We start from the raw sequence: 21,404 nt of genomic DNA on the forward strand, positions 1-21,404 counted from the left end.
TGGGCTCTCACTCCCTGCTCTGCCCTCCCACCTCACCCGGTTCTCAGTTCCTGGTGTCCCCCCCCCCTATTGCCCGCACAGCTTGAACATTCGGGGCGCATGCAAGCGTTCTACATTACTTCACAAAAAAGGGTATGATTTCAAGAATTTTCAACATAGCCTTGGATACTCCCCACCCCACCCATGCTCTGATATTCTATAATAAGTGATATAATATTAGCTGTTATGTATTTTGAAAGGAGTAGGGAGGGTTGAGAAGTGTGGAATATACTAAGGCTGTGAGTTTAGGGGTCGAAAGGTGGTCTAGTAAGGCAGGTGATTATTGTTGTGAAGCAGTGATTGCTTCTTATATATGTAAAGTGCCGCGCCGCCCCTGCGGCTAGAGTCGTACCCTATAAATGCCATTAATACATAAGGACCTGTTTAGGTGATGGGCCGAAGGTTTCTATTTGCAAGGTGTGACTTCACTAAAAAAAAAGCTGAGCATGGGATTTTTTGCAGCGGCTTGGCGACCCAAGTCAACCTTGGCGCAGGCGCTGGGAGGGGCGGGAGAAGCATTGCCCCGCCGTGAGCAGCACTGTCAGTTTCAAAGATGTCTCCAGTCACAGGACAGTGAGGACTAAGCACTTTCTCTTATTCATTTACCCACTGCATGATAATGTCATATTGATGATAATTTCTCTTTAATGAGCCATTTGCAATGATTATGATGCAGCGGGGAAATAATTGACTTTGACACCCTTTAGGGCCAAGGTTTTTTTTAATCAAACTTAATTCACTTGAATTTTCTGTTAGGGCAGGAGAAGGGCTCTGGTCCTCACAAACCCCTTCTGCTCTCCTTGCCCTGGCACCTGTTAGTTTCTCCTAAAAATCAAATACACAAGTTTCTAAAAGCCCCCAATTTTGGCAGAATTAGGAAATAGACATAGACAGGAATGGATTTGCCCAGCTTCACGTACAATATTTACATGCGAATCCCTACTTAGAGCTTCCACTATAGGAACATAATCATCAGTAAATAGTGATACAATTTAGGAACCAATTCATAAACTTTTAACATGTTTTGAAAAAAATATATATTTATAATTTTTATTATATGAAGGACAATTCGTACCTATCGTAGTTGTGGCTAAATGAGACAGAATCATGTGTGTTTATGCAAATATAATAAGAAAACATGATATTCAATGCGGTCCAAACCATTATCTGAGAGTAGATACCCACGGGCCAAACTTGTACGCAATATCATGGAATAATTTGAATTGCAGCGACCACAGTGGAACTTTAAGCATGTTTACCAACATTCTGTGACTAAAAAGAACAAGCATTTACAATGCAACCGGTCTCCTCTTTGGGGCCTTACATGTATTTAGCTATGCAGCACATTAGCCTGGGTGCTGAAACATCTACTATTGTTTAAAATGGAGGGAAAGTAAGCACCAAACTGCGTGACACGCCAGGTATGGGAACACATGGAGAGACATATTGCCTTTCAGCCGGAAATGGTATAGCCCAAAGCTCTGTTTTCAATATAAAATCAGGGCCTTCGGAGGTCATATCACTGAAAATACAAGATTTGAAAAAAATATTATTGTCTACCGGTGTTCGTGGAAGACAATTTCGATGGACTGGAATCTAGAGAAAGCTAAAGTGATTCTGGTATGTTATTTCCAGAGCCCACAAAGTACATACGCATATAAGTATATACTAAAGTATATACAAGAGGTCTCGAATGCTCGACCTAAAAAGGATATTTCAGGCATCAAAAGCAGCAATAAGCATAATGATGATACTTTAAGCATGATGATGATATCACAGGAAATCCTATCATGAGATGTCATACCCTGATGTCATAATGAGAAATAAATGACTAGGTAATGAGATAAATGAGGGACTTTTATACCCCGTGTCCAGCTCAAAGGTCACTCATACATATCTTTACAAGTAAACATACCAATGCAGCATCTCAATGACCCAACAAATACATTGAAACAATAGCCTTTCGGTTGATGCTCAAGAATCTGTCAATCTAAATCCAATTTGCGCCTCATCCAATATAACATTCTCCACCGAACATACTATGATAAAGTTTAACTACACAAGATGGGACGGGCAGAAAATCCAGACTGCCTGCGCTGCCGGACTGCCATAGGGGACTTTCTGATGTACTGTAGGAAAATAGTTGACGAACTGAGTAAAGTACTGGAGGTACACATCCCGGCAGTCCCGGTTTGTCCTCCTGGGCATTCCAAGTGATGTAGATATTGCCAGACCCCAACTAATCTTCAGTGCCTTGGGCCTAGAGGTGGCAAAGCGTGATGTGGCCATATACCGGGGAGCGGCAGAAGCTCCCACAACCTGAGAATGGAGGTGAGAGATCGCCTTCTATATGACTGCCGAAAGAGTCACATACAAAAGAAGGGGGTGCCCACGGAAATTCAAAAAGGTATGGGGAAGTTGGTTGACTTATTATAGCTTAGACTCCCTAGCTGATGCCCCACAACACCCTGGTGGTGGGAAAACTGACTAATCACATATCCCCAAAAGTGTCAACGAAGGGCTTGAATGATACAATGGTGAGTATGTCTTTAGTGCTGTGCTGGTGGGTAGGATATTGTATGGTTCATTTGTATTCCTGTCTTTGTGTGAAATCAGTGAGGCTGCTGCAACTGTGTTTCTTATTCCTGCCCTGTATGCGACTATTGCTATAGTTATTGTGGTTGTACATTTATCGTGCACATTCAAAATAAATAAATATATTTAAAAAACTACCGGAGCGGTCACACAATCTGACTGGATGGGAGTGAAGCTGCGGATCATTAGTCCTTGAACTTTAGCATCCTTTTACACAGTTCATCGCTCCATCCTGATCCTCCCTTGTGACATTGGGGTTCAAGACAGGGCCTTGGACAGCATCTCATTCTTTTTCTCAAATTGTTTGCAGAGCATCCCCACTCTGCCCTCTGACATCTGATGTTCTAGGCTATGCTACTGCTCCCACCTTCTGGGAGCAGTAGCATAGCTTACTACTCAACCCCAGCTCCGCACGCAAACACGCTGTCGAACTCTGGGACCTGCTCGACTCATCCTCCCAGTACGTCGCCTTCCTGACAGAGACCTGAATGAATGCCTCCTCAGGGCTGGACATCGCCATAGCCATCCCGGACGGCTACAAGACCACCCGCAGGGATCCCATCAACGGAGTAGGAGGAGAAATCGACATTGTCCACAGGAACACCCTCAAGATCTCGACCAGCACCAATGACACCCTCATCACCGTCGAACACCTGCACTTCCAGATCCACACTGACCCCAACACCACCCTCAGAGGGACGCTCGTCTACAGACCCACCTGCGGCAGACCCAGGACCTACTTACCTTCAGGAGGCTATTCAGGACCTGGCTGTTCGAGCAGTAGCAGCACCCTACCACCCCCCATGCGTCAGTAGTGCGCTTTATAAATGCTCTGATTGATTGATTGATTGATTGATTGACCTTGTTGAATCTCTTCCTCAGGTTGCTCCTGACCTGAGCAAATTCTTCAGCCTAACGTGTTACCACTGGCGATACTCAGATTGTCACAATCTCACCTTGATTCCTTGAAGTTGGGACGTCACTGACTTGATAACCAGAACCCACCTTAATAAATGTGGACTGGTGTTTGCCTTGAACAGTGTGATTTATACGTAAATAATTAAATATTTTAATTAGCCTACATAGGAATGTATGCATAGATGTTGTGATCAATTTTGCATTTTGTAAATATGTTTTATTTTTTAATAATAATATTTTATATTCAAAATAAGTCCCGTGCAAAAGACACACGTGAATAAAAGATGTGCCTTTCCCCAGCTAAAGGTCTGTCTGTGTTTATGGGGTGGAGTCCATATGCTGTGCTGGTGCTAGGTAAAGTGTAGGCTGTCGCGCCCCATGCAACTTTTCTGCTGCATAATACAGTGGGTTTAAATTGTATTTACCTTCATCATCTTGGCTTTTTGTTGTGGTCGCTCGCTAGTGAAAAAGGGAGGAAACAGAAACATGATGAATGGATCACGGGGCGAGCGCGAGTTACGCTTACAAGGAAGGGAATTAACAGATTACAGCCAGTGACAAATGAAATTAAAATAGTGTGTCACTAAACGGAAAGAGAGTGGGTGAAAAAACAGAAAGCAAACAAACTGACAAAGCGTGAAGGTGACAGAAACACAGTACAACCAATTAGGCAAAATGACGAATTACTGCTTAATTTTTCACTTTGTAAACCGAATAATGATTTTGGCCTATTTTATAAACTATTCACATTGTTCCTTGTCAGTCTGATTTGCATAATGGAGTTCGTGCATTATCGGGTTCTTGTTTAACCATACTAATGGGGAGGCGTTTTAAAGATACAGTGCATTGTTTCTGCTTCAATCCTAAATCCAAGATGGATGTTGCTACCGAGTAAAGGTCGCGCTTACGCAGAGAACCATTTACATTGGGACCTTAAAGGCCCACTCATGGGGTCAGAGGTTTGGGGAGTGGCCATATATCTCAATGACTGTTAGTTCACATTGAAGGATTATAGGCCCAACCCCTATGGTCATGAGTTTTTGGGAGATTGATGAGAATTAATTTATCTATCTTCACACTTAATCCCTAATTAAGAGTGCATCAGGTTTTTGGGCGCGACAGCAGAGCACAGACAACTGAGAAGTTGTAGTGTAGAAAAGGCTGCTATAATGACGCAGATGTACATCACAAACATTTATGTAACCCTAGGAAAATCGCCTTACAAAACTGATTATACAGGATTATTCACCTACTGCTGGGGCTACCCCCCCCCCCGACCCCTAATTGTCCCGCCCACAATCCTCCCCCTGTCACTAAAGCTATACTCTACACCTTAAATTAACTAAACTTCCTAGGACTGTAAACCTTTAACTTCCTGCCTTCTGCAAATGAAACATACTCCCATCTTCCCCTTCAAACTGCTTCACTTACCCCAACAGCAATAAAACCGCTTCACACCTTGAAAACATCTCAGCAGACCACCACCCAGAAAGAAATGGCCACTGCTCTGCACTCCAATTTGCTTACCAGTATAAAGCATAACATGCACCTTCAGCAGCATCCGCAAATATCGGAATACTCCACTCTGCCTACACTCCTAGACAGCCGCCAACGGCACTCCTATGTCTGCCATGAGCTCCGTAAAACTAGCCAGCATCCACCGGCTGTCTGTGGAGTCGGGTTTCCCAAAAATAAAGAAATCATCTAGGTAGTGTGTCACTGTTGTATGCCCTGTTGCAAACAAGAACTGGTAATGTAAAAATGGGATTAACTACTCAAATAGGGTGCATGACATAGAACAGCCCATCGGCACGGCTTTGTCTACGCACCAGTGCCTAGTAACTCAAAACCTGACAGGCTCACTGGCAACAGGCGGAATTCTGGCTTCATATCCCGCTTCACCATGTATGCCGCTTACCCTTCTGTGTACATCTGCCGAAGAGTCTGAAACTGAAGACCACTCGTCTGAAATATAGTCATTTACCAACTCCCCTTCTGGCCACTATCAGGGTGGGACTGGAACAAAAAATAGACCCAGGCACCAAAATAAAAATGGCGCCCGTTAGCAAACCGGACAGCTAAAAAAGTGGCCCACGTTTGGAAATCATGCCAGGTGTGAACTTGTAAAGACACGCTGTATGGTTATTTTGAAAAGTATGGGAGACTGCATGTACTTGCTGGGGTATCAACAGTACAATTTGGCCCACCTGGCCAGAAAACCAGCCCAAAACTGTTAAAAACCGCCCACACACTAATCTCTGAGACCAGCCCATCGAAGTAGCTTCATTACACTTTGGGCCAGTCCGACCCTAGCCATGATAAATACTAAATTAGCCAAAACTGACCTTTTTTTCCTTCTTTGAACCACCCCAATAGATGATACTATCAACCTTTCCAAAGGCCATTCATCAAATGACCCCACAATCTGCCTTCCTGTACCTCCTTCAACTCCTCCCGCACCACCAGGGGATGCTGTTTGACTGATTTAAGATTCTCAGACTACGTTCTACTGCACAGCCCAGGATTTATCCAGCTCAAATCCATTCCGAAACCCTTCCCACAACCACCTAGTGCCTTCTGGCATCCCGTACCAATGTCACCAGAATGCCAACTTGTTCAACCTAATGAGCATAAGTGCCTTTTCCTGCAGGTCACTGTGGTCCTCTGTCCCCAGCTCTCGACCCTTGTTGTTTCCAGGCCTCCCCTGCATCCTTTGGGATCCCCCAGCATTCACTGTGCAGTGGATAAGCCAGTGCCTTCTTGCCTCACAATTGGAACACTTGTGTTAAAACTTGCAGCACTCCCTGCTGCAAAAACCTCTGTTAAATGCCCAGCATACTCCCCATGCCCCCCTGTTTTCTACCCATCATTCAAACCCCTCACTGGATGGGAAGACACTGAAAGGGCTGGTGCTATGGGCAATCACATAGACCTAACCTCATACACATCACACTAGCTACAGTACACTCTGAGAATCCAGAACTCACATTCCAACGCATGCTCATTAATGCTTGCACTTGGGCAGCCGTGGTAAGGTGATTGCATCCTTACACTCCTTGTTGGCTTTTTGGAAGAGGCTCCCTCTGTCCCCAATGGGCTGCATTGTTTTATAAAAAACGGTGGCTCAACCACGTCTCCTGTATCTCTTCGCTAACGTCCCTTTGCTGTTGCACTGATCAGTGTTTCGGAAACTTAACAATCCGCTCTCTGATTTGATCTGGGCATTGAACAATCATCAGATCAATCAATCAATCAATCAATCAATCAATGCATTTGTAGAGTGCGCTACTCCCCCTTGAGGGTATCAAGGCGCTGAAGGCAGGAGGGGGTGCCGCTACTGCTCGAATAGCCAGGTCTTGAGGTGTCTCCTGAAGGTGAGATGGTCCTGGGTCAGTCGTAGGTGTGCGAGTAGGGAGTTCCATGTCTTGGCTGCCAGGTAGGAGAACGATCTTCCTCCGGTGGTGGCTCTGCGAACCCGTGGGATGGTGGCGAGGGCGAGGCTGGTGGAGCGGAGCTGGCGGGTGGGGGTGTAGAACGAGAGGCGGTTGTTGAGGTATTCGGGCCCATGTTGTGGAGTGCTTTGTGTGCGTGGGTGAGCAGCCTGAACATGATCCTCTTGCTGACGGGGAGCCAGTGCAGGTTTCTCAAGTGGTGGATATGTGGCTGTGGCAAGGGATGTCGAGGATGAGTCGTGCAGAGGCGTTCTGAATGCGTTGAAGGCGTTTCTGAAGTTTGGCTGTGGTTCCTGCATTTAGGGCGTTCCCGTAGTCCAGTCGGCTGGTGACGAAGGCATGGGTGACCGTCTTTCTGGTTTCGGTGGGGATCCACCGGAAGATCTTTCGGAGCATGCGCAGGGTGTTGAAGCATGAGAAAGAGACTGCGTTGACTTGCTTGGTCATGGCTCAGGATAAACTGTTTGCCTCCTTGAATGCTGGAGGCCTGGGTGCTCCGTGCTATGAAGCGCATTATTTAACAGTAGAATTACCATGGCCCATGACCTGAATTCCCCCGCTGCCTAAGGCAAGGTACCTTTGGCCTCAAGTGACTTGCTCATCTGTACTGCGGGATGTCCTGGGTGTGGCTCCTTTTGGTATTTCTGCTCTGGGTTGTTCGGCATTGCTGGTTCCACTATCTTTGCTGAAGGTATTTCAGATCTAGGTAGTCCCTGAATCTCCCTACCGCTAAGGTTGGTTTGGCGGCTAATAGACCGCAATGGAGACAGGCCTCCATCGAGTCCCTAGGGTAGTTGTTCGGGAGCTACTCTCACGGTTGAGGAGCGCTGTGAGGTGTATGTGCTTCAATCGGGTCAATTCCTGACACACACGTTGCTTCGTGGAATGGTAGGCAGCATCTGGAGGGACAGGAAGATTGAACCGGACACTGAACCTGCATGGCATAAACTGCTGACGCGAAACCTCAAGAGAGGCAGGACCCCAAACATGCATGGGGGCTTTGGCAGGGGTCAGAGTTACCCGCCCTCCGGCTCCAATGGAGTCAAGATTTGCAGATTGACTTGTCGGATATGGATAGGTCTAACATTCTGGGCCATGTTCCCAAATGTTTTGAGAAAGAGCTACAAATTAATTCCGTCCATCACACATATCTGACTCCAACACAGCTAAATAGGATGTTCAGCACTGCCTCACATAAATACCCCAGATGTGACTCCAATCATGCAGATATTTATCAATTGACATGGCAATGCTCTGCACTGCAACTCTTCTGGACTGAAGTCTCTGGGCCTTATGCCTGCGCCAAGACAGACAGGGCTTGAAAGTAAGTTCATCAATTTGGATTTTGTACTAGCAAAACAAGTGATAGCAATGAATTGGAGGACGGCTTCCGCTTTACCTATGCCTGCCTGGAAACTTGACCTTCAGCCATGGGCGCCTGCTGAGGATGACCAAATTAGATGATTGTGAAATAAAGCCGGACATCTTACATGGTGGGACACAATGCTACTGGCTCTGGAACCGGACTCTAATCTGAGTCTCACTGAGTGTCACTCTTGTCACACCACTATGAACACACACTACCTAAGTCAACCTGCTAGTCACCGCACAGGTTTCTCCCAAGGTATTATTTATCAGCGCTTCTTTCTGATTCTGTCCCAGCTACTTGCTTAGCTGTGTGATTGCCTCCACTATCCTAAGGGGGATTCCCTTTCTTTTATTTCACAGTATTTAATAGAGTTGGAAATGTGCTATTTACCTGTGATGTGCCTGATAATGACTGTTTCCAGTGCTTGTTATGCCAAAGCTCGCCATGTGTATGTCTTGTGCACTGAGGTTGGATATGTGTCTTCTTCTTTTTTTTATGTATGCAAACCTTTCGATAAAGAACAATTTAAAAAACATTAAAGCTTGCTCTGAAGTACTCCACGTATCTTGCATTGCAGACCTCATCACCTTTCAAAAGTGGGGCGCCTTCTTCATCACAGAAACATGGCTCACAACAACATCCTAGACTTCTTTCTTCCTGCAGGTTCAAGCATCCCTCTTGTGGACCACACACATAACAAAGAAGGTTGCCTTTCTGCCACCTATAAGTCCTCGTTGCCAGATCCTGCATCCCAGGCAAGCAAGTAACCCTCAACTCCCTGGAGCTGGTGATAGGTCATTTCTCACTCTGTGCAACTCAGACTGCCACCTTTCATCTCACTTAGAATCATCCTGAGCAGAACAAGGACTTCGCTGAGGAATTCTCAAATCTCCTCAATGCCTCTTCCATCTGAAATGCCCACATCGCCTTGCACCTTTAGAAAGCTCAATCTTAAAAAAGAAAAACATGAGGCACCCTCTTCAACCCCAGCTATATGCCCAGCACTGTACACATAACCAAAACACTCCAAAGGCCAGATCCTCAACTTTTTTTCTCAATATCACCAAAACTTCAATGCAAACCACTCATATCCTTAGACTATACCAACAGCTATGCCATCCATATCTCCCTTCTCGGCGTCCTAGGAACAAGCAAAGGTCAACACAACAGAAAAGACCAAACCGTCACATTATTTCAAGATGTCTCCATAGACAATGTATACTTAAACTCATCTCTCACCCTATCAAGTCCAAGTGTAACTACAAAATCATTCTAAACAACTTCAGCACATTTTGGGCGGGAAAGTATGTGAACAACCATGCAGTGAAACTTAAGTCACAGACATAAAAACACTGGTACTGTAACAACGGTGCTGAAAATAAAAGATCCATCCACAATCCACAGACAGGAAAAAGAAGAAAAGCCTGAACTCAAGGTGACCTCATTTACCGAAGACCTCTCACGGACCCACTATTCCTCACCCCACAGAAAAGTGCATGCCATCAACACGTCTTCAAGAGAAAAAAAGGGATGATTTGATGGCACATCAACAACACCAAGAGTGCTTCATCTCCTACGCCCACTCCTTCCCATAGAATCCCACAATATTCAGCCTTCAAAGCCCTATCTCTCGCAGATCTCCCTGACATACTCAACTTCCTCAAAGCCACTTCCTATGACGAGGAAGCCTTACCCTCGTCCTTCATCAAAGCTGTCTCTGAGTGTGCTCCCTTGCCCCTACTGACAATTGTAAATACCTCCCTTCATCAAGGCACCTTCTCAGAAGCACTTAAAACAGACCAGATCCTGCTGCTGCTAAAGAAACATACACTAGACACTGATAACCTCTCCAACTATCGGTCCATTATTCACCTACCAATCATCGACAAGATACGTGAAAAATCAGTCTATGTTTCACTCACAGATCACTTCAGTTCTAACCATCTCTTGCATAACTAGCAGAATGGCTTCAACTCACGCTGCAGCACAGAGACTGCTAGCTAACACACTGTAGACAACTCCCTCTTGACCTTATATGAAGATGACCCCTGGCTCTTGATATTGCTCGACCTCTCAGCTGCCTTTGACACAGTTGCACCCTTATATGCACCCTGCAGTCTTGAATGAAATTCACCACCACTGTCCTTCACTGGTTCTCTTACTACCTTTTCAACTGATAGCAGTTTTTCCACATATGCACCTCTGGGTCCCCAAAAATCCCTATAAACTGAGGAGTCTCCCAGTGTTCCACACTGACGCCGGTCATCAACCTCTACAGAGCCAGTTGCTGCTCTATCCACAGATAACAGCATCAACATTTATTATTATCCCCATGATACACAACTCTGTTTGAAAGTCTTCTCTACTTCAGACATCCATCACCTTGAACACTGCCTGCACACCATACAGACCTTGATGGCCAGCACCTTCTGGAGCTCAAGTTCAACCCTACCAAGAGAGAATTCCTGTTCTTTGCCAAGAACAACAAAGAAAAAAACAGAACAAACCTGGTTCGACGGAATGAGTCTCGACAGCTTTGAATCTCAATTTACATTGAATGTCAAGCCACTAGGATTCAACCTTCACACCAACCTCACCCTAAAAGAACAAATTGCCAAAAAAGCACAGAAGGCTTGTTACCAGCTTTCCCTTCTAAAGAAAGTTAAACTGTTTCTTCCAGAATGCGACTTCAGAACTATTGCTCAAGCCCTCCTATTCTTGCATCTGGATGGTGATAACGCCTTGCTCCATGGCCTGCCAGACTCCACACTGGCACCCTTTAAGAGCATCCTACATGAAGCAGCATGTCTCATCCAAGGCCTAAAAAAATATGTTCACATCACCACCAGTCCTGATGGAACTACATTTACTCGCCTTCTCGCACCAACTTCAAACCTTGCTGTGTCATTTACAAAGGTATCCTGACCACAACCCGCTTGCATACAATTTCACCGTCTCTGACGGTCTTCAACACACCTAGACTCAGGGCACCATCAGACTGAAGACTAAGGGTATGATTTAGAACTCGGTGGACAGGTTACTCCGTCACAATGGTGACTGATATCCCGTCCTCCGAAATGTAAATCCCATTATATCCTATGAGATTTATATTTCGGCGGACCGGATATCCGACACAGTTGTGACGGAGTAACCCGTCCACTGAGGTCTAAATCAGACCCTAAGTGTGAAAAAGAAAAAACAAAGCTGCAGGCGTTTTTCAATTGTGAACCCAGGATCTGGAACAACACCCACGCATCCGTTAGGACTCTGCCAACGCTGCTCCAATGTAGACAAGAGTTGAAGCCTCACCTATTTAAGGAATACTACATCACAATGCATTAACTGTCCTCAATCCAGCCACCACTCCTATATCTCTTTGACCCGGCACAGTGCCCTGCATTATGGCTTGCTTTGTGCTAATGAAGCACCGTATACATACATACTATTAGAGTTTTCTTTTTCCTCAGATGCCCTTGCGTCACAGGTCTGTGTTTCAGTAAGATAGGTGAGGGTGCCAACTCTAGTGGCCCAATATTCATTATTGACACATGGAAGTGAACCACTACTAGAGTATTTTGTAGCAATTTGGTATCCTTAGTCAACTGAATGGGACAGGTAACAGCTCCACACCTTCCACAGATAGGCCATGTGATCTAAATATTGAATGTCACTTCAGCACACAACCTATCACTGAGAACAAGCACATCAGGAAGGGATTAGCTTAATGCAACATGAAAGCACACTTGATGGAAAATGGGCCCTTCGAAGTCTTAGCTATTTTTCCAGATTGGTGTGGAGTAGCATTTGGCATTTTGCATACATGAACCAGGTTATGTCACTTTCGGCGCTGCCCTTTATGATTTACAGATTATAGTAGGGTGGCAGAATCCAAATCCACATTTGTATCCAAAATCCCAGCGTGTGTGCTCTGCACCAACAAACTGCACAAGACATTATAGAAGGTTCTCCAGTTGGCGTTGCTCCAATGAGAAGCGCGGAGCGTTGCAATAGGCTGGAGGGGTCCAAGAATCCCAAGTGAGGGTTGGTGGATAAAAGATGTGTTGGAATGGGGAGTTGCTGAAGGACAGCCTATGAAACTCTTCCGTACAGATGATAAAGTGGTCGAAGATTTAGATGCATGGGGGCAATGTTGACTGCCTTTCATGAATATGTTGCCTGCAGCTGACAGGGCTCTAGATCAGGAAGACCAGAACTGAGTGGAACATTGACATCCACTCCTGGTACATGACTGACAATGATAGTGAACTTGGGTTGTAACTCATTCTGCTAAACAGTGCATTGTGTATATTTGAATCAGTGAACTTGCTTCATTCTGCGGGAGGGATGATTGTATACTTGTGTTTTCTGATTATTATGCTGACACCTATGACCATGAACTTTATGTTGTGTTGAACTATATAAAATGCAAAAATGAAAGTTAAAAAGAAATACAAATTGCACGACGTAGGGTATAGGCGAGATCTGCACAGACCTCGGTCTGCTCTTCCTGGTTAATAACTCATTTGTGACCAGGCGCGGCATCTGCAGCCCAACAAGGCCTGCACATTGTTTTCTGCAGATTGTGGCTAATGGAGGCCAGAGAGGCCAAGAAGAAGAAGCAAGGGAGAATGGATGGAGGCACACAGGAAAAGTACTGATGTATGAAGATTTGGAGCCCATCCAGACTCGAAGGAATTAATCTGAAGACCTTGGCTTCCTCGACTGGGGGTGATGACACAAAATCTTTCCAAGTGGAAGAAATATACGCGGCCATATTTACCACTGGCCATGAGAACAAAACAGGATTGATGAGGGGTGCGCGTGCAGTCCACCGAGCCCACCCCCGGAAGCCCAGGGTTCGCAGCCGCACAATTGCTCACACTATCAGATGGGTACAGGGCGCTGGAGCTGCGCGGCGAGCTCCTGCGCGCGAGATGCGCACCATTTGGCCTGCTGTACATTCAACACTACAAAATATGATTCATAACAATTCATTTGACCGAAAGCTAAGTTGTGCATCTGAAAGTGTTAGAGCTGGTACATAATAATCTGTTTATTTAGACTTTCTATAGAAGTAAACAGTAACCAAAATCCACTGCTTGATGGAGCTCCTAAATAAAATGTCAAAAGAATTATGGTACATATATTAACAGTATGTGAAAAGGATGGAAGGCTCACGTTCATGGTGTGGCCCTTGCCTTGACAAACCTAGATTTTAAGTTTTGCTTGATTTTCATAAAGTTTCTAATTTATAGTGAGAAACTTTAGTTCATAAGTGTTAACTGTCTATGTACATTTGGTATAAAAATATATTGGGCCTCATTCACAATATTTTGATACACGGCAGAGCTGCAAGCCTTACTGCTGCGCTGACGTGTGTCAAAATAATCTACAAGAAACGGCGCATTCCTGTCCCTCTCCCCTGCGTTGTTGCACAAACAGCAGCCGTGCGGCAGTGCAGATACCATCGCGTCATTCTGCAGGAGGGCCTGCGCTGATGGGGTGATTGAAGGGACACCTTCCTGCACAAAAACAACCATTAGAGGCATTTGCCTCTTTCTTTGCACGAACAAGGAGAAATAAAAGTATTTCTTCTAGTTGCGCCTCCTTACGCCTCCCCTGGGGAGGAGTAGGATTCTGATGCATTCTCAGGTTTACACAAACTTGTAAGTCAGGGAATGCATCAAGTTCCATGGATGTTGCATGGGAACATCCACAGCAACACCCACGGAACGCCCCTTTCACAGTTATGCATAAAAAGGGAATCATCTTTACAAGACCATGGAAAGTCAAGCAGGGTGCTTTTACATGGCCATGTAAATATGGGGAAGCCCATTGCCCTGTCGGTGCGTCAATAAAAGTGACACACCGGTGGCGCAATGGGCTTGCAAAGAAGCCCCTTAGTTTTTAAATATTTGAAAGCCCAGCCCAGAGTTGTCCTTTACTTGACCTTAACCATTACCATGACTTACCATTACCATTGAGGAATTCAACTCTGTCCTGGCCAAGTTGGGCACGACAGCCCAACTTGGCGAGCCCAACTCCCTGGACCCAGCGGTCCTTTCGCCAACTCCATCACGGACATCATCTCCCCGCATGTCATCGCATCCACCAACTACACCCTGCTTGGAGACCTCAACTTCCACCTCGACAACCAACTGGACCCCAACACCACATCCCTCTTGGACAACCTCCACAACATTGGACTCCACCAGATCGTGACTGAACCCACGCACTCAGCAGGACACACCCTCGACCCCCTCTTCACAACAGGAAACTCCATCACCTTCAGTCACACCACCGCACTCCCGTAGACTGACCATCGATGCGTACACTTCACCTTCAGAACACCCACCATCCACAAATACCAGCACCTGCTCCCACGAAGAAACTGGACCAAAATCACCAACAACCAGCTCACCTCCTCACTCAGCAACTCCACCCCAGCCATCGCAGAACGACGACCCCAACACCGCACCCCGAACCTTGCACAGATGGATCTCCAACAGCGCCAACACCATAGCCCTCCTCAAGAAAACACCCATGCCAAGAAATCCACATGGTTTACCACCAAACTTCGGGAGTCTAGACGCACTTGCCGCTGCCTCGAAAAGACCTGGAGGAACACCAAATCCACAGAAGCCCACAACAACTTCAGAACCGCCACCAACGCCCACCACCAACTCTTCAGCAAAACGGGAAAAAAGCGACTGAAGACAGAATCTCCACACATGCTCACTACAGCAAAGAACTCTTCAACATCACAAAGGAGTTCTCACAACCCACCAGCGAGTCTACTGATATCCCTCCCTCACAAGACCTCTGCAACAAACTCTGCATCTTTTTCCACCACAAAATCAAGAGCATCTACGACAACTTCGACGAAGACAACCAACGCACTGAACCCTCAACCACCCTCGACAACTGGACAGCCCTCACCACCAAAGACACACTGAAGAAAATGAAGTCAAACCACTCCGGGCCCCCACTGAACCCTGCCCCCACCACATCTTCAACAGAGCCGCCGACACCATCAACCTCTCCCTGGCAACCGCCTCGTTCCCCGACGACTGGAAACAAGCTGAGGTCAACCCCCTCCTGAAGAAACCCTCGGCCGTCCCCACCGACCTCAAAAACTACAGACCCATCTCCCTGCTCCCGTTCCCAGTGAAAGTCATTGAGAAAGCCATCAACAGCCAACTCACCACATTCATCGAAGAGCACAACATCTTCGACTCCTACTAATCAGACTCCAGAAAAAACCACAGTACGGAAACCGCCCTCCTCGCCACAACAGACGACACCCGCACCCTACTGGACAAAGGAGAAACAGTAGCCCTCATCCTCCTCGACCTCTCAGCGGCGTTCGACACAGTCTCTCACCGCACCCTAATACACAGACTCTACGACGCAGGGATCCAGGACAAGGCCTTTGACTGGATCCGCTCCATCCTCTCCGGCAGAACGCAGCGGGTCAGACTCCACCCTTTCCTCTCGGACCCTACACCAACCACATGCAGAGTCCCCCAGGGTTCCTCCATCAGCCCTACGCTCTTCAACGTCTACATGGCTCTGCTCGCCCCATCGTCAGAACCTACGGACTCGACATTGTGCCATACGCAGACAACACCCAACTCATCCTCTCCCTATCCAACGAACCCAACACGGCCAGACACAACTTTCGAGAAGGCATGGAAGCCGTCGCCAAATGGATGAAAAACAGCTGCCTACAACTAAACACCAAAAAAACAGAAGTACTCATCATGGGCCAAAACCTCGATGCCTGGAATGACACCTGGTGACCCCCCGCCCTTAGAAGCTCCCCCACCCCCACGGACCACGCACAGAACCTGTGAATCATCCTGGACTCCGAGTTCAAAATGGACCACCAGATCAACTCCGTCTCGTCCTCCTGCTTCCACACCCTCCTCCTCCTACATAAGACTTTCAAATGGGTCACCGTCACTCACGTCCTGGTCACCAGCAGACTCGACTATGGCATCGCACTCTATGCCGGAATAGACAAAAACCTCACTGCAAGCTACAGAACACCCAGAATGCCGCCGCAAGACTGGTCCTCAACCCGCCAAGACACTGCCACATCTACCAGCACCTGCGCACACTCCACTGGCTCCCCATCAAGGCTAGAGTCACCTTCAAGAGGCTCACTCACGCACACAAGGCCCTCCATGACACCGGACCAGCATACTTGAACAGCGGGCTCAAATTCCACGCACCCCAAAGGACCCTACGATCAGCCCAGCTCTCCTACGCCGTGGTACCCCGCACCAGAAAGACCAGATCGGGAGGCTGCTCCTTCTCCTTCCTCGGGGCCAGAGCCTGGAACTCCCTTCCGTCCACATCAGACAGACAACATTGCTCCCCATCTTCGCCAGAAACCACAAAACCTGGTTCTTCCACAGACCCCGTCCTTGATGGACTGGAACCTGTTCATCCCTCCACCCCCAGCACCTTGAGACCCTTAAGGGTGTGTAGTTGCACTTAACAAATGCCTGATTATTTGATTGAAAAAATAATCTGGAAATCATCAGCATAGGAAAACAGAGTGAGACCAGACTCCCCAATTACGTCCATCAGAGGGTGAAGGTAAATGTTAAAAAAGCAGGGGATTCAAAATCGAGCCCTGCAGAACGAACCCCAGAGGGCAGCGATAGGGTCTTGGATGTTTTATATGCTGATGAGACCTGAAAGGTACGATCTTTCAGGAAAGAGGACATCCATCTTAGGGCCAAGTCCGCAATACCTAGCGCCTCCAAACTGTCCAGCAGGATGGAATGAAGAACCGTGTCAAAGGCCGCACTTAAATCGAAAAGGATAAGGGCGGCAGTCCCACGGGAGTCAAGTTCTTGCCTGAGGAGCTCTGTGACTCCCAATAAGGTGGATTCTGTACTACGGCCTGCCATAAAACCGGACTGAGGTGGAGGGAGCAAGAAGCAACGAAAGAGGAATGTTGAATGTTGATATGCTTTTCAAGAATCTTTGAGAAAGCAGGGAGGAGGGAGATTGGCCGAAAATTGGACCAAAAAGGGGGTCAAGATCATCCTTCTTGAGCAAAGAGAGCATTACAGCATGTTTCCAATTCTGGGGAACATGGCCCGTAGTCAAGTAGGAGTTGAGGAGATCAAGCATTACTGTAAGGGTAGCATTGTCAATCAATCTAAGTTTAGACAGGGGAAGGGGAACTAGTGGAGAGCCAGATTTGATGGTTTCTAATAAAATATGCAACATTGCTAAATCCAAAGACAGTCAGGCCTTGATTTCATGGGGTTCTTCAATTTATCTTTGGACTTGCGGACAAGAGGATTCAAGGCCGGATATCCTAGCACTTGGGTGGCAGCGAAAGGGGGACTCACTAGCATGGGAGCATCTACTGCTAATTGCTGATTGATAACCTCCACTTTGCTTAGGAAAAAGGTGGCTAGTTCGTCACACTGTTGTTGAGAGAGAGAGGGCAGCTGTGTAAATATGCTGGCTGCCAAGAGTTCATTCACCACTCTAAACAAAGTCTTTTGGCAGTGTTGGGCGCTGGAGATCTTCTGTGTAATAGGATGCCAGAGCCAGTTTGCAAGAGGCATGGTATTTTTCAAAGCCTCAGTATAAAATGCTTTGGTCTCAGGTGCATAGTGCTTCCGCCAGCCCCTTTCCAAGATTTTGCACAGTTTTTTTTCGCATCGAAGGGCTTCATTGAACCACGGGCCTGGAGGAAGCATTCTTTGTTGCGTTATAGGTGTTAAAACCTTCTCTGCGGGGGTAATTCCCCCGCTGTGCTGGGAGGCAGGGGGGTGCGCACAGCGCCCGCATGCTCATGACGAGCTCAGCTCGTCATGAGGCACGGCGCTCCTGTGCTCATGACAAGCTGAGCTCGTCACAGATGCACCGGCTCCCGTGGAATGCTCAGCACAGCAGGGGAATTCTCCCAGCACCTGAGCGTTCCACGGGCCATGGCGAGCTGAGCTCGTCATGATCACCGGAGCGCCGTGGAGCATGGAAGGGGTTAAAGGCAAAATTGCGTCCGAAGCATCCCTAAACCGTTGATGTACAGCGATTTGATTAGCATGCAGATTGACATTAAGGGTAGGAATAGCATTAAGAAGACGATTATTGAGCTCAGGCATATCCAGATTAGCCCAGTGTCTATTCATAATTTGCAGTGCAGGCCAAGTGGCAAGGAAGCAAGGGACCGTAATATGAAACTGTACTGCAAATTGATCAGTCCAACAAAGTTGGAGCGGAGGATCAACAAGAAGGGTGGAGAGGTTGAAGAAAGTGGGGGTCTAAGAGGTGGCCCGCAATGTGGTTGGTGGCGAAATTAAGAAGGGAAAGGTTCAAACAGCTCAAGTCATCTATAAATGTCAAGCTTAGTTTGTTCTTGGGGTCGTCAATGTGTGGGTTAATATCACCAAGCAAGGTAAAACCGGCTGCCTGTAAAACATGAGGAGCAAGATAGTCGGGTAATGTAGAACACCAGTTGCTAGAAGGCCCAGGGAGGTGATTAAAAAGTGCCCCTGCGAGGCTGACTTTTGGGGAAAAGAAAATGGAAAAGAGTAAAGCCTCACAATTAGGAATCTGTAGGTCCTTAATTTTTTTAAATTTTATTTATTTGCTTTTATAGCGCAAGAATCGAGCCCGGAAGGCTTATCTCCGCGCTTTGACTGCAGCAAGTGGCAAAGATACTATACAGATAGCCAGAGAATGCAAGAGGGGACAGCCTTTAATTATGTCTCCATAAACAGATTAGTTTTTAACATTTTCCTAAATGTAAGGTGATTGGAGGTCTGTCTGAGGCTGAGCGGCAGATTATTCCACAAAGCCGGCCCCACTGAAGAGAGGGCTCGGCCGCCTTGTCTGGTTTTTTTAATAAAAGGTGGTTTAAGCAGGAGTTGGTTACTTGACCGTAGATCCCGTTCCGGTTTGTAGGGCTGTAGTAGTTTAGCTAGGTAGTTGGGGCCGTTTCCAAATAGACATTTATGTACAGTACAGCAGATTTTAAATGTAACCCGTTGGCGTATTGGGAGCCAGTGTAGTTCTCTCAACAGGGGTCCAGAAGATGTTCTTGGAGGGGCATTCAGAATCAGTCTGGCCGCCGTTTTCTGGACCACCTGCAGTCGATTGATGGCATCCTCATTGGCTTGTATCAGAAGCCCATTGCAATAGTCGAGACGACTTATTACAAGGGCTTGTACCAGGGTCTTTCTGTAAGTGTCCGGTAAAAGAGGAAAAACTCGCCTGAGTAGTCCAATGGTGTGAAAGCAGGCACCTGCAATTACATTTGCATGTTCTTTTAAGGTTAAGTTTTGGTCCAGTTTCACACCCAGATTTTTGATGGTGGGTTTTGGGGAGGGTACAGGTCCCAAATCCTGGGGCCACCAATCAGGAGACTAGAGCATGCTAGCTTTCCCAAAGAACAAATTGTATTTGTAATCCTTTTTATGAATAATGGCAATGCCTCCTCCTATTATATGTGGTCTATTTATCCCTAGGAGGGCAAAGTTGGTATTAAGCGCAAAAATTATGTCAGGTAAGGAGCAGTCGTGGAGCCAAGTTTCTCTTAAAAAGAGCATGTCAGGGGCAGCATCGAGAAGAAAATTAAATATATGTATCTGATTCTTCAGGAGGGAGCAACAGTTTAAGCTGATGCATCTGAGGTTTTTAGGTGGGGAAAGATCAGCCCGGTCTTAACCATAGGTTGAGAGGAGGTCTCCTTAGCAGAGGAGGTACAAACAGATTTAGGCAGGGTATTACCAATGCATTCGAATTGACAGTGAGAGCAGTGGGATTGAAGACCCTCCAGATTAAGAGTCTGACAAAGTGTATTTGGTGTGGGCCTGATAAGGTGAAGGGCCAGAGAGGTATAGACATTAGGAGCTAGTTGAAAAAGACCAGGGTTTCTGGCCCCGCCGGACGCGGACAGGAGCAGACAGGCGTGCCTTTGGCGCCAGCGATGAACTCGCTGCAAGCGTCCGCATCTGAGTAGGATTAAATAGGAGAGTGGGATAGACTTGAGTGCTCGCTGCCTGAGGAAGTGATGGGGTGGAAGTGAAATTAGCAGCCTGACCTCTTCCCTCTGCTCAATCGGCACTCCGGCTGTGGCGGACCAGGGCAGGAGGTGGAAGAAATACACGAAAGACAGCGAAAAGAGGAGCAAAGATGGAGAGTGTAATTAAAAACAATAAGGAGATTAAAACACTTAGGGGCAGATTTACAAGCCCCATGCGCTGCCGGTGCATCACGTTGCGTGACGCACTGGTGGCGCAGTCTGCTAAGGGATATTTACAAGCACATGTAAAATCACCCTGTGTGACTTAACCTGTGCTTGTAAATATCGCCCCTTTTCATTAAACACTTTGCGTGTTAGGGGCGGGACATGGGTGTTGCTGTGGTTGTTCCCATGCAACACCCATGTCCACTGATGCATTTCCAGATTTACGAGAAATCATAAACCTGGAAATGCATCAGTTTACTGCGCCACCATAGGGGTGGCATAGCAAAGCAAAACGAGGAAAAATGTTTTAATCTCTCCTTGTTTTTCCCTCTTTCAATGCATGCTGCATTCTACAGCGCGCATTAAAAGAGGAAAATGCCTGCAGTGATTGCTTTTGGGCAGGAAGGGGCCCTTTCCTTCACAAAAGCAATCTCCCCATGGCGCAGGCATCCTTGCACCATGGTGCAAGGGTGCCAACACCAGCGCATGGCAGCTGTTTCTGCGCCAGCGCAGGGGAGAGCACAGGAATGCAACATATCATTGTAGAGATGTCGCATTCCTGTGCTCTGAATGTGCCACAGCGTGGCCCAGCCAAAGGGCTTGCGGTGGTGCGCTGTGGCACTTTCTTGTAGATCTGCCCCGTAAAATCAAACTAACCTGTCAGCGGGAGAGAAGTGGGTAAGAGCGGGGTTGGCAACCCTGTCACAGTCCATCAAAGTTCCATGGGTGGAACATGGGTGAACACACACATCCACCCATGGATTTTGGCACGCTCCCGGATTTATCATAAATGGTAGACCTGTGAATG

The sequence above is a fragment of the Lissotriton vulgaris genome, chromosome 4_1 (genome assembly GCF_964263255.1).
Source record: "Lissotriton vulgaris chromosome 4_1, aLisVul1.2, whole genome shotgun sequence".
NCBI lineage: Eukaryota > Metazoa > Chordata > Amphibia > Caudata > Salamandridae > Lissotriton > Lissotriton vulgaris.